The sequence below is a fragment of the Pelobates fuscus genome, chromosome 10, assembly GCF_036172605.1.
Source record: "Pelobates fuscus isolate aPelFus1 chromosome 10, aPelFus1.pri, whole genome shotgun sequence".
NCBI lineage: Eukaryota > Metazoa > Chordata > Amphibia > Anura > Pelobatidae > Pelobates > Pelobates fuscus.
In genome coordinates this window covers 54,331,921-54,344,875 of record NC_086326.1, presented here as the reverse complement: position 1 = coordinate 54,344,875, position 12,955 = coordinate 54,331,921, and positions in this window count along the sequence as shown.

Here is a 12,955-nt window from a genome sequence, read left to right as displayed (position 1 = left end):
GAGAAATATGGGGAAGAGTCAAAATATTTCTGGGAACTCACAATTTGATAAATTATTCCGTGCTGCTCGAACAGTAACATTACTCCTGCTAACATGCATTATGCTCTATGTAGGAATTTCTCTCATTATAACTCGTTTTGTTGAGTATGAGAGCCCCTTCTTTTTGCTATGTTTTCTGCCAATCTCTTTGTATCCAGCCTCAAATGCTGCTATCTTAATAACAGGAAGCCAAAAATTAAAGCAGCCTCTGACAGATATATTTAAACAGTGTGTACTAAAAGATAATACTTGAGATGTAAAAGTTGTTCCAGGACGTCTTTTGTTCAGTTGTTTAATTCTTTCAAAGATTACATTCATTTTCAAATAGCTTGTCAATAAAGTGGTTTTTTCTTAATTTTGTGAAAAACAAATAAAATTGAATATACTTAACATATTGACTTGGTGTGATTTTGTTAAATTAGAATTATTCAGTTTAGTTTTAACAGAGAGCAAGAATAGGCAAACAAGCCAAGGTCAGAAAACAGGAAATCCAATACACAGAATAAACATACTGTCAGGTAACAAGAACCACAACAAGGCAAAGAAACAAGTACAACCAGGAAGTATATATACCCTATACTGGGGGGCGGGGCCTGCTGGCCAAGATGGCCGGCCGCATAATCTCAGAGCTCCTGCTACATTAGATCAAAGAGCGGAGATACTGAGCGATCCGACAGCGCTACCGACACACGGCGACCAGCAAAGGGCACGGAACGACATAAGCTTCACAACGATGCCAACCCGGCACCGGAGCGCAGAAGAAAGGCTGAAACCGGCCATGCGGCCTATGCCAGAGCGGGACCTGTGGTCCGGGGGAAGCGGCCGATCCCACGACCCGAGACACGCTCACCAGCGAGACAGCATAGCAGCCCTACCACCCCCCCCTATGGACCGGCGGGGGATATCCCGGTCCTCGCCGGGGGCGAATACCCCCATATCACAGAGAACCCAAGCGACGAAAACCTCAGGCACCCAGAAACATCAGGGCCTACCCAAAATGGCGGCTCAACGGCAGACTCAGACAAGACACGCACTCACCAAGCCGCCAAGGCATATCCCGGAACTTTATAACCAGATCTGTACCTACTTCTGGACGAAGCTGAGTGCATGGAGACAACTCTTCAGAAAATCTCACCCACGACTATGGGGCAGCATCCCATGGGCTTAACAGCCAAACTTTCCCTGGCGACATGTGCTTGGCTTCTGGACTTCCCCTACATCATCTCGCATTATCCAAGTTGACACCAGCTGTCATTACTTTATGCCCACTTACGTTTGCTTTGCAATATCGATTTGACATTATAATTTTGCTACTCCTTTTTGAATGCAATGAATGTCTAGCTGTGCAACCAACGGTGCATGCACTTGCATTATTCATGCCGCTGGCAGGAACCGGATGATCCTGGAACTGCACCTATATTCCGAGCCTCGCTCAGGCGGCAGCTGCATACTCAAAGGACTCTGTATTGCTCTCTATGTTCTTAGCTTCCAGCTAACGGTTTTAAATTATGGTTATTGTGCCCCTAGAAGTGATACGCCTAGACAGAATATTATTTGTCTGCCTAGCATGTACCCCAGCATTACTTACTACTTTCCACGGTGTCTTGCTTGCCTTTTATATAGCATCTCCCCGGTAAACTAGACGCGTTTATACAACGGAATTGTTGGGTTACAGCATGTTATCTAGCTTGAACATACCCCGAAATAACAGTACCTATCTAAATTACGCCTAGCCTGGCGTGTAGCATAAGCAGATAGCTCACATACGTCGCTCCACTTATTACAGCTGAAAATATACATACCATGTTTCCATGCTCCTCTGTCACTCCTCTGTCCACCTCATCTTCACACATAGGCTACGCTAACATACTTACACAAGGAGAGGAACCAACTGCTGATGACAGGCCTTTTAAGGTCTATTGTAGCCACACATGTAGTAGGTCAAGCCTCACATAACCCGCGATCACTCTCTCGAAGCTCCGGCAGTTAAGAAATGAGGCCTCCACGTAGTTTACAAGTGACACAAATAATACCTGATTGAATGTTTCTCTAAAGTCTAATGGTACTAGCCCATACATACATCTAGCGAGGTGCAGCCTCTCTGACCAGTGAATACTAATTCACGCATAAGCGGCTATATTACTAGCAGAGGCATGTGTAATTTTTTCTTTCATGTACTTATCATCTCCAGCACATAGTTTAGTTTATCTTATTAAGCAAGCAAATACTTGTAATGCAAGTTGTACTACAGCATATACAGAAGTATATACCATATGAAAATGTGCATTTGTCTGCGTATAACCTGTTACATGTCCTGTTATTTTATCAACCAAGCTTGTATGTTTACATGACGGTTTTGCAAAAAAAAAAAAAAAACATGGCAATCTTTCTTTGAGGTGCATTGCACAACATCTTGTTATCATTAACTCATGTTACCCCACAATGCCTCCTCTCTCTCTTTTGTACCCCATAACGCATATGCCATAATAAAAGAAAGATTTACAAATATATACCCTATACTGGGTTGTAATGGGTCACAGAGGACCATAACGTCACAAGTGTGTATAGATAATCAAAAAGTGACATATGGGCTTACACTATAAAAGGAGACTAATGGGAGGTGTGTAAAAAGAGTGTGTGTAGTGGGTGGCACACACAATGAACAGGCATAAATGTATGCATTGGTTGAGTGAATAAAACAAAAATAAGTAAGGCGGCACTGTCATGCTCGAATCCAGTTCATTTTTAACCCCCCCACTCCACTACATCTAATTTCTCCCCTAGTCACCGACAAATCTTAATTTCGTGTCTGGACATAGGTCCTGGGTGCCGCCATCTTTGTGTGTGCAGATGAAGGCCCTGTGGGACACGTTATCTGCCCACGCTAGATAGCGCTGTGAAATTCCCACGCATGCCCAGTTAAACACTTGGGCATTCGCTATTGTCAGAAAATTGGAAGGTAATTTCTTATATTCATTCATTTGTCAGAAAATAGAAATTTCAGATCTGTATTTGTTTGTTCATTCAGTTTATTACAAGGAGGGAGCTACCGGCGCACAGCTTCCTCCTTGTGTATGTAAAAATAGAAGCGGCAGGGAGCTGTGCTCCCCGACACTTCCTAAGCCCCCCATGTCCACCCTCACTCTATGGGGGTCAATATGACCCCCATATTAGTATAAGGGAGATTGAAATCTCCTGAATTCCCCTACTCGCTATGCCGCGAATAGGGGCATGTCTAATAAACAGTGAGCAGCCTGTGGCTGCTCACTGTTGTTAAAAAAAAAAAAGACCCCCCCCCACCTTTCAACAAATGGCCCCATGGTAAGACATCTATTAACTAGTGGGGGCTATGCAACTAAACAGGTGACATACAGTGCCCCTTGGACCCCACCCGTGAGCGGCGGGTATGGGCCCTAAGAGACAATGGGGGGACCTATGGTTTCCTCCGGCCCCAACTCATGAGTGGCGACCCTAAATGAAAAAGGAGGGGTACCTATTGTCCTCCCCCGGCCCCCACCCATGAGTGGCGGGTGGGGGGCCTAAATGAAAAAGGGGGGACCTATTGTCCTCCCCCCATGAGTGGCGGGTGGCGGCACCTAGTGCTTCCCCCTGGTCCCCACCCATGAGCGGCTGGTGGCGGCCCTAAAAGACAATGGAGGAAACCTATTGTCCTCCCCCCCCAGCCATGGGCGACTGGTGGGGCTTAATGTAAAAATACCCCCCCCAGGTGTGACTAGGGGTCCCCAAGCCCCTTTTCACCCCCCCCCCCCACCCAAAAACCCTACCTACCTCCTCATCCTAAAAATTGTTAGGCTGAAAACAATAAAACTAAATACCTGTAAATACATTTTAAAAATACTTACCATTTAATGTCTTCTTTTTTCCAAAACCTTCTTTTTTCAGCCACATAAGAGGGCAAATAAAAATCCATAATTCACAAACTTAAAAACCAGAGCGCAAAAATTACGCCCCCCCAAAAAAAACCTACGCCCCCCCAAAAATGAATCTTCAGCCAGCGAGGGCACCGCGCAGACTGAGCTCTGCAGGGCGGGGAAAGGCTTATAAAGCCTTCCCACGCCCTGTAGTTTGACTCAGAGCGCTCTGATTGGTTGGTTTAAGCCAACCAATAAGAGTGGTCTGATTGGTAACTTGCAAGGCTCAAATTTACCTATCAGAGCACTCTTATTCGTTGGCTTAAACCAACCAGTGCGCTCTGAGTCAAATTGCAAGGCATGGGAAGGCTTTATAAGCCTTTCCCCGCCCTGCGGAGGTCAGTCTGCATGGTGCCCTTGCTGGGTGAAGATGGATTTTTTTTTTTTTTTGCCATTACATTTTTTTTTTTCACCTTATTTGTTTTTCGCTCAGGTTTTAAGTTCAACAGGTATTATGGATTTTTATTTGGCCTTTTTTGGGGCTGAAGAAAGAAGGTTTTAGAAAAAAGGAGACATCAAGTGGTAAGTTATTTTTATTTATTTACAGGTATTTAGTTTTATCGTCTCCCCCCTCACTATGGGTAGGTAGGGTTTTATATAAAAAAAAAATTTGGGTGGGTGTGACTAAGGGCTTGGGGACCCCTAGTCACCTCTGGGGGGGGGGGGTATTTTTTACCGGGGGAGAGTTCAATGGGTCCCCCCATTGTCTTTTAGGGCACCAACTGCTGCTCATGGGTTGGGGCCGGGGGCGAGGACAATAGGTCTTTCAGTCATTTGGTAGATAACTCCCGGATACCGTGGGAATTAGGGAGCTACCTACTAAGTGGCTGCAAGATGCAGCCGCAGCACGGATTGGATCGGTATTTCATTCCGTGCTGCGGCTGCATCATTAGAATGACATTTCAAACAGACCTAAGAGTACCGATTGTCCACCTAACATGAATGAACAAGCTGTTCTCACTCTGTTAGGACGAAAATAGGTAGTTGACAGGACGTTTGGGAATAGTGAAAGGAGGCATTGCGAGATCACGGAGGAAAGGTGAGAATTGTTGGGAAATTTCTCTGACCACAGGAAATGGAGCACACTTTGCTCCTCTGCTGGTCACAGCTAGCCAGGCATAGGAAATATACATAAGACAAAATAGTCCCTACTTTGTCTTATGTTTTAAAGAAAACTAGAGCAGACAGGAAGAAATGACGAACAGATCCTGAGCGAGGAAGAGAAGAGATAGTGATTAGGGAAAGGTAAATTTGGCATTGCCGCTGCTTTCACTTGCTAATGTTTTCCACACTTACTCCAGGAGGAAAACTGATCCAACCAATCGATGTCCTATCCCTTGAGCATGCCTGACAAATCTGAACATGTGCAAATAGAAGTTCTCTTCACCTAGTGTATGCTGTTTGCTGTCTCCACCACTTCTGTCAGACAGAAAGAGCTTGCTATAGAACACAAAGTTTTATGTCAGTTACAGAAGTCATTTTAGTTTCAGAAGCACACAAGGGATGCTCTTCGATTTTGCCTATAGATATATATGCCTGTAAGTCTATTTAATATCATACTCAGGGCCGGCTCTTCCATAAGGCCAATAAGGCTGTAATACTCATCTGAATCTTTAATTAGAATATGCAGAGCGAGTGCCACCTCCCCATGTGACAGAGCGGCCGACAGCGGGCCCATCACTGCTCCTGCCCTCCTCCTGCTAGCTCGTGTCTGTAACAGGCTTGAAACGCAGCATCTCTCCAAGAAAACTTGAACTCCACCCCTACCGTATTTAACCATGCCCAAAACGTTTTAACGTTGCCCCCAGCTTGCCTCTGCCCCCTCCTCCCAAGACCCTACCTACAGTCATCATGTCCTTTGAAGCAGAGGGCAGAGCTTCCCCATGCTGCTCTGCATGTCCTGATCCTGCACAGCCCGTGAGAGGAAGCAAACACAGACTAGAAGCATGGCAGCACAGGAGGTACTACACTGAGTGACTGGGCTGATTCCAGTGCCTCTGGCGCCAGCCAGAGTATGTGAGTGATGGAGGAGGGCAGCTTGCTGTGTGTACCTGTAAGGCAGTATGTGTGTCTGTTAGTCATTGTGTGTTTGTCTGTTAGATATTTTATGTGTGTATTAGGCAGTGTGTGTGTGTGTGTGTGTGTATGTTAGAGATTGTGTGTTTGTCTGCTGGGTATTTTGTGTGTGTGTGTATTAGACAGCATAGTGTGTGTGCCTGTTGGACATTGTGTGTGTATTAGGCAGTGTGTTTGTGTCTGTTAGACATTGTGTGTGTATTAGGCAATGTGTGTCCATTAGACATTGTGTGTGTGTGTGTGTGTATTAGGCAGATTGATATGTGTGTCTGTTGCACATTGTGTGTGTATTGGGCAATGTGTGTGTGTTCATTAGATTGTGTGTGTATGTCTGTGTGTGTGTGTGTGTGTGTGTGTGTGTATTAGGCAGTGTGTGTTTCTGTTGGTATGTGTATGTATTACAGGTATGCAATCTTCATATATGTCAATGTATGTAATGAAATTTGTGAGTATATGGGAAGGACAGGAAGATTTTTTTTTTATCTTTTAGGTCTGCCTTGGAGGGAGTTGCTGTATATCCAGGCAGGGAGTGTATCTCCCAAAGGCATACCGGGATGCTGTAAATTGGCCTGGCTGCAGTTCACAGGGAGGTATGAGGAGCGACAGCATCCAACCGCTCCTTACAATGCTCAGGACTCATGCCCACCGGGCACCCACCCACCAATCTCCACAGTAATTTGTTTAGCAGGCGGCTCCTCTTTATTCATGGCTACCCATTAGTCGGTTTTGGCACAACACAACTGACTTGCTTTTACAACCGACTTGCTATGGCTAAAACCTTATTACTTACATATGGCTTTGGTCATCGAACACAAATATATATGTCAGTGAAATTATCACTATGAATATATATAGTACCCACATCTTCCCCTTTCTTACCCAAGATGCTGCTAAAGAGCTTGCGTATAGTCTTGTCTCACATTGATTACTGTAATTCTTTCCTAAGTTGTCTCTCCACACATAATCCTGCCTCTCTACAATCCGTAATGAATGCTGCTAGGCTGATTTTTCTCTATTGTCAATGCTCTCACTTGTCAACCTACTTTCAATCATTACACTGGCTTCCTGTACCCTATAGGATTCAATTCAAAATACCTTACCTTACCTACAAAGCTCTCAACAACTCCTTTATAGATAGACCCATTTTCGGTTGCTCTGCTCTGTAAGTGGCCTTTTCCTGTTCACTGCTTGTATCCATACTGCTAACATACGGTTGCAGGACTTTTTCAATGGCAGTTCTGATCCTATGGGACATTCTCCCATCAGATTGTCCCCCAATCTTCATTCCTTTAAGAAGTCCATTAAAATACACTTCTTCAAAATAGCCTATGGCTTCCTGAGGTGGCTGTCACTTTTCAAACCTTCTCAAATCTCTTTCTCTCTCAACCTAACTAGTGGGTCCACACTCCCTTTCACTCTCGCATTCCAATTCTGCGACAGTCTCCGGATTGCTACCACCAAGCTGCCCTTCATATTGTGTTATTATAACCCATCTGCTTTAGACTGTAAGCATGTTCAAACAGAGTCCTCATCAACCTATTGTTTCTTGCGAAATTTGTACTAGTTTGTGTCACTTGTTCTGAAATCTCCTCCTTTATATTATTGTAAAGCTCTGTGGAGTAAGTTGGTGCTAAATAAATACCAAAAATAATAACAAAGATCATGGCACAGTATATTCATTGCAAAATCAAGGGTTAAATACAAATATGCAAGAAATATGCACACGTATGAAATCATATGCGGAGATAACCTTGTCTTAAAGGCAGAATAAACTCCTGAAAAGTCCTTCCATAGTCCATTGACACGCATGTGCAATGAAATGCATGACTTTCAACCAACTTTATCAAAATCCAACAAAGAGATCTCCCAAACATTCACGGCTCTCAATAACAAAGAGTAATCCCAATGGAAACAATTATGTCTTATTTAATAGTAGGATATAAACAATGAGCCCCACATTTGTGAAAAGCCTCTTCACTTGTCTATATAAGGTTCAAGTTATAGAAAAAAGTTATCAAGAAAAGCTACACCAAATAAAAAATGCATTGTGGGAAAACTACAATAATTTTTAAATGATCAAAAAATCACTTGTAACCATCAAACAGTGTCCCTAGACTGGGTCTCCCAGTAAGCCACCTGTAGCACAATCACTGGCTGCAGAAGGAGATCAGCCCTCGGCTATCAATGTTAGTTAGCTGCAGGTGGGATTTAAATTATACTGTGATTTCACATTTTTTGTATACTGTATACTGTACTGTACTGTACTGTACTGTGTATACTGTATTTCACATTTTTTCTAGTGCATGGAATTAACACATTATTAAACAACACAAAAATCTGATACAAAAAAAAGAAAGTAGTAGATGCCTTTTTTGTTATTTCAATTTTATGGAGGACTCTTTAACCCCGTAAGGACACATGACAAGTGTGACATGTCATGATTCCCTTTTATTCCAGAAGTTTGGTCCTTAAGGGGTTAAGTACACCCAAGGCCAGTTCTCCATGAGACCTTAGGCACTGTAGTTTTCTGGCCTTTCTGGACATGTCAAACGAAGGTGTTCCCTTCTGCCCCAGTCAATACACAGCCTCTCTCCTTCTATGTTGGCATTCTTCATCAGACAGCCTTGTCATACCCAATTGCATGGGCTCTGGGATAGCCACTGCCATAGCATCTGAGGGAAAGGTGGGAGCTAGTCAGCCGGCCTTCTAGGTCTGTCTCTAGTATTCTGCCTGTGTCTGAGTTTCTCATCAATATGACCAAGGTAAGTGATAAGTTTTTCAAAAGTCTCAGGCAAATCCCTAGTAGCTACATAGCTACATCGTCCAAAGGGTATTGGGTTAAGTTAAGGAACAGTTAAGGAACACATTCATAAACGCACGATTGTTCCAGTGTATTTCTGCCGCTGGGGAACGGAATTCTAGGGCATAATCCATGAGGGAACGGTTACCTTGTTTCAACCTTAATAAAGTTCTAGCAGCGTTAGCTTTCCTACCCAGTGGATCAAAAGCCCCCCTGAAAGCCGCTAAAAATTGAGAATAGTCATAAACTAAGGGACTATCATTTTACCACAGTGGATTAGCCTAGACAATAGCTCTGTCAGTTAGCAGAGTCATGATTAATCTTATCTGGGGCACAGCTTGAATAATATGCTAACCTGACTAAGAAAGATTCTACATTTAGAGGGATCCCCGCTATAGCATATGGGCTAGTTAGGATTAGAGCTACAGCTGTGGGTGGAGGATTCCGCACCAGCAGGTATAGGACTTACCATCTGGGTTTGTCCATCAGCTGATCGATTAATCAGAGTTTGCAAGGCTTGTACAAATTGGACCATCAAGCCTTGCGTCATGAGCCATAATCTGGGAATTAACACCTGCAGGATCCATTGGCCCTGTTGTAATGTAATGATTAACCCAACACGCAGAGTGAAAACCCACCACTAGAAACAGAGGCAGATAGAAAGTCCCTAAGCCGTTCCTTAGAGTGGCCAGAATATAGAGAAAACTACAAGAAACATCAAAAACAAGCCAGAAGCCAGAAATACACAAGGGAAGCCAGAAATACACAATCACGAGGAACGAAACCGAGTCAAGGAAACCAGAAACCAGAATAGTTCATAATAAGCCGGGTCAAATACCAAAATGACAGAAGAACGCACTATTGGGACTCTAAAAACACTAGGAAACACAAAACAGGGCACTGTGCCTTGGACAAACTGAGTTTTTATATGTTTGGGGGCGTGGTTGTCATAGCCACGCCCCCAAAATGTGCGAGTGTGCTGAGCTGTATTGATTATAGCTCCCATGACATCATGACACCGGATGTGCCGCATCATAAAAAGAGGCGGGCGCCCAGTGTCCGACGTCCGAGAGGCAGACTGGACCCTCTGATAGCGTGGGAGGGGCGGCAGATTGGCGGACCGCCAGGGTGAGTACAGGGGATGTTACAGTTAAGGTGTGGGATATATTAGGCAGCAAATGAACAGTCACTTCTTGAATTTCATGTGTTAGAAGCAGGAAAAATGGGCAAGCAAAATATCTGAGTGACTTTGACAAGGGTCAAATAGTGATGGCTAGATGACAGATCCTCTCCAAGTCTTGTGAGGTGTTACCGGAGTTCAGTTGCTAGTGTCTACCAAAAGTGGTGCAAGGCAGGACAACTGGTGATCTGCTGTCAGGATCATGGGCGCCCAAGGGCCATTGATGCACTTGAGAGTGAAGGCTAGCCAGTCTGGTCACACAGAAGAGCTACTGCAGCTCCAATCGCTGAAAAATTTAATGCTGGGCATGATAGAAAGGTGTCAGAGCACACAGTGCATCACAATGTGCTGCATATAGGGCTGCGTAGCTGTAAACCGGTCAGATTGCTTATGATGACTCTTGTCCAACGCTAAAAGCACTTTCAATGCATCAGAAATGGATCGTTGAGCAATGGAAGAAGGTTGCCTCGTCTGATGAATTATGTTATCTTTTAGATCAGGTGGATGGCCAGGTGTGTGTTCATCATTTACCTGGGGAAGAGATGGCAACAGGATGCAGTATGGGAAGAAGGCAGCAAGGCAGCCCTGTGGAGGGAGTGTTATGCTCTGGGAAACTTTGGGTCCTGACATACATATGTTACTTTGACATATACCACCTACCTAGAGATTGGTGGAGACCACGTACATCCCATCAGGGCAATGGTGATGGCAGTGGCCTCTTTCAGCAGAATAATGCACTCTGTCACACTGCAAAAAGTGTTCAGGAATGGGTTGACAAAAAATTCTAGGTGTTACCTTAGCCTCCAAATTCCCCAGATCTCAATCTAATTAGTATCAGTGGGATATGCTGGAACCTAAGATCTGACCCATGAAGGCTTCACCTCACAACTTGCAGGACCTAAAGGATCTGCAGCTAATGTCTTGGTGCTAGACACTACAGGAGACATTCAGAGGTCTTGTGGAGTCCATGCTTCAACACATGAGAGCTGTTTTGGTAGCACACATGGGACCTACACAATATTACACATTTCATTTTATTGTTGTGGCTGATCAGTGTGTATATAAACACACATACACATGTAAATTTAAAACACAAATGTACAAAAAGGATATTAGGGTGAGCTGTCAGGGAGGACAATAATTCACTAAGTGAGCAATCAGATTTGAATTCAAACCGAGTACAGCTAAGGCAGCAATGTGGGGGGGGGGGGGGGGGGGGGGTTGTCACAAGTTTATTAGTATATCTTTCCATAACTATATATAGCAATAATTTGGATTAGCAATGTGATAGAACAATTTGCATGGTATCACTTCTCTGTTTAGAAATAATTTGGTTTAGCAATGTGATAGCCCAATTTGCCTAGTATCACTTCTCTGTTTAGTAATAATTTGGATTGGCAATGTAATAGTTATGATCTGCATAGTATCACTTCTCTGTCTATTCATATAAATATCAGTGAGCATCATGATTTCAGTGAGAACTGAAAGAACAAACAGAACCAGTCAAGTGCTGACTGTGAAGAAACCCCACAAATATTTTACAAAGCACAGTTTATCCTGGAGAATGGAGATACACGTTGTATTAATTGCATTGATTTTCCAGATTGCTCTGACTGTTGTTGGATTAACTGGAAATTCCTATATTATAGCCCAAAGTTTTAAAGGTGCGGGCAGAGTGAGGAAACTCTCTCCAAAGGAGAAACTCGATGTCTGTTTAAGTTCTATTAATGTCCTTCTCCAAGTCAATATGTCATCATTTCATGTATACAGTTACTACGCAATAAAATTCATCCATTTACTATACATGTCACAATTGCTCGCATTCAATGGACTGTTTCTGATTTCCTCCAGCTTGTGGATCTCTACATGTCTTTGTGTCTATCGCTGCATTAAGATCGTCAACACCCAACGAAAAATATTTACGCTAATAAAGCAGCAAATGACTAACCGGGTTTCATGGCTGATAATAGGGTCGATGATTCTGGCAATGGCACAAAGTCTCCCTATCCTAATAGATTTATCTTTCACATATATGAACACGTCTGGTAATGCAAGCGATAGCATCGAACTCATAGAGGTTTTCAACAGCAATTATTTACTGTGGATATATGTTGGAATTTCATCTATAGCATTTTTTATTTTTTCTATTGCAACTGTGACTATCCTCTATTCGCTGTATAGACATGTGAGAAATATGGGGAAGAATCAAACTATTTCCGGGAACTCACAATTTGATCAATTATTCCGTGCCGCTCGAACAGTAACATTACTCCTGCTAACTTGCATTGTGCTCTATCTAGGTATCTCTCTCACTCAAGTTGATCTTGTTAAATATGAGAGTCGCTTCTTTTTTGTATGTTTACTTGCAGTCTCTTTGTGTCCAGTCTTGAATGCTGCTATCTTAATTACAGGAAGCCAAAAGCTAAAGCAGCCTCTGATGGATATATTCAAACAGTGTGTGAGAAAAGATTATATTTGAGATGTAATATTTGTTCCAGGACGTCTGGCTTAGTTGTTTAATGATTTAAAGATTACAGATCACATTAATGTGCTAATAGTCTATCATTAAAGTAGAGGATTTGTCTTAACTTTGAGAAAAAAAAAAAAAAAAACTTGTATATTCTGTACTTCACCTTAACATATTGTCTTGGTGCCATTTTGTTTAGTCAGAATTATTCGGTTTAGATAAAAATGTATCAGTATTTTAGTCAGTTGACATTGGGAGTTGTACAGTTACTAATCACCTCATCTCTTAAAACCACCTTCTCTAGTCTCTCTCTATATTTATTATAGCTGTATATGTCTTTTCAACAGAGAATAATATAGATCCTTCTGACCTCGTGTATACCCTGATTAAGGCTGATATAATCTGCCCTAATAATCACAAGTGTATATAGGGAGATAACTAACTTTATACTTAAACAATTA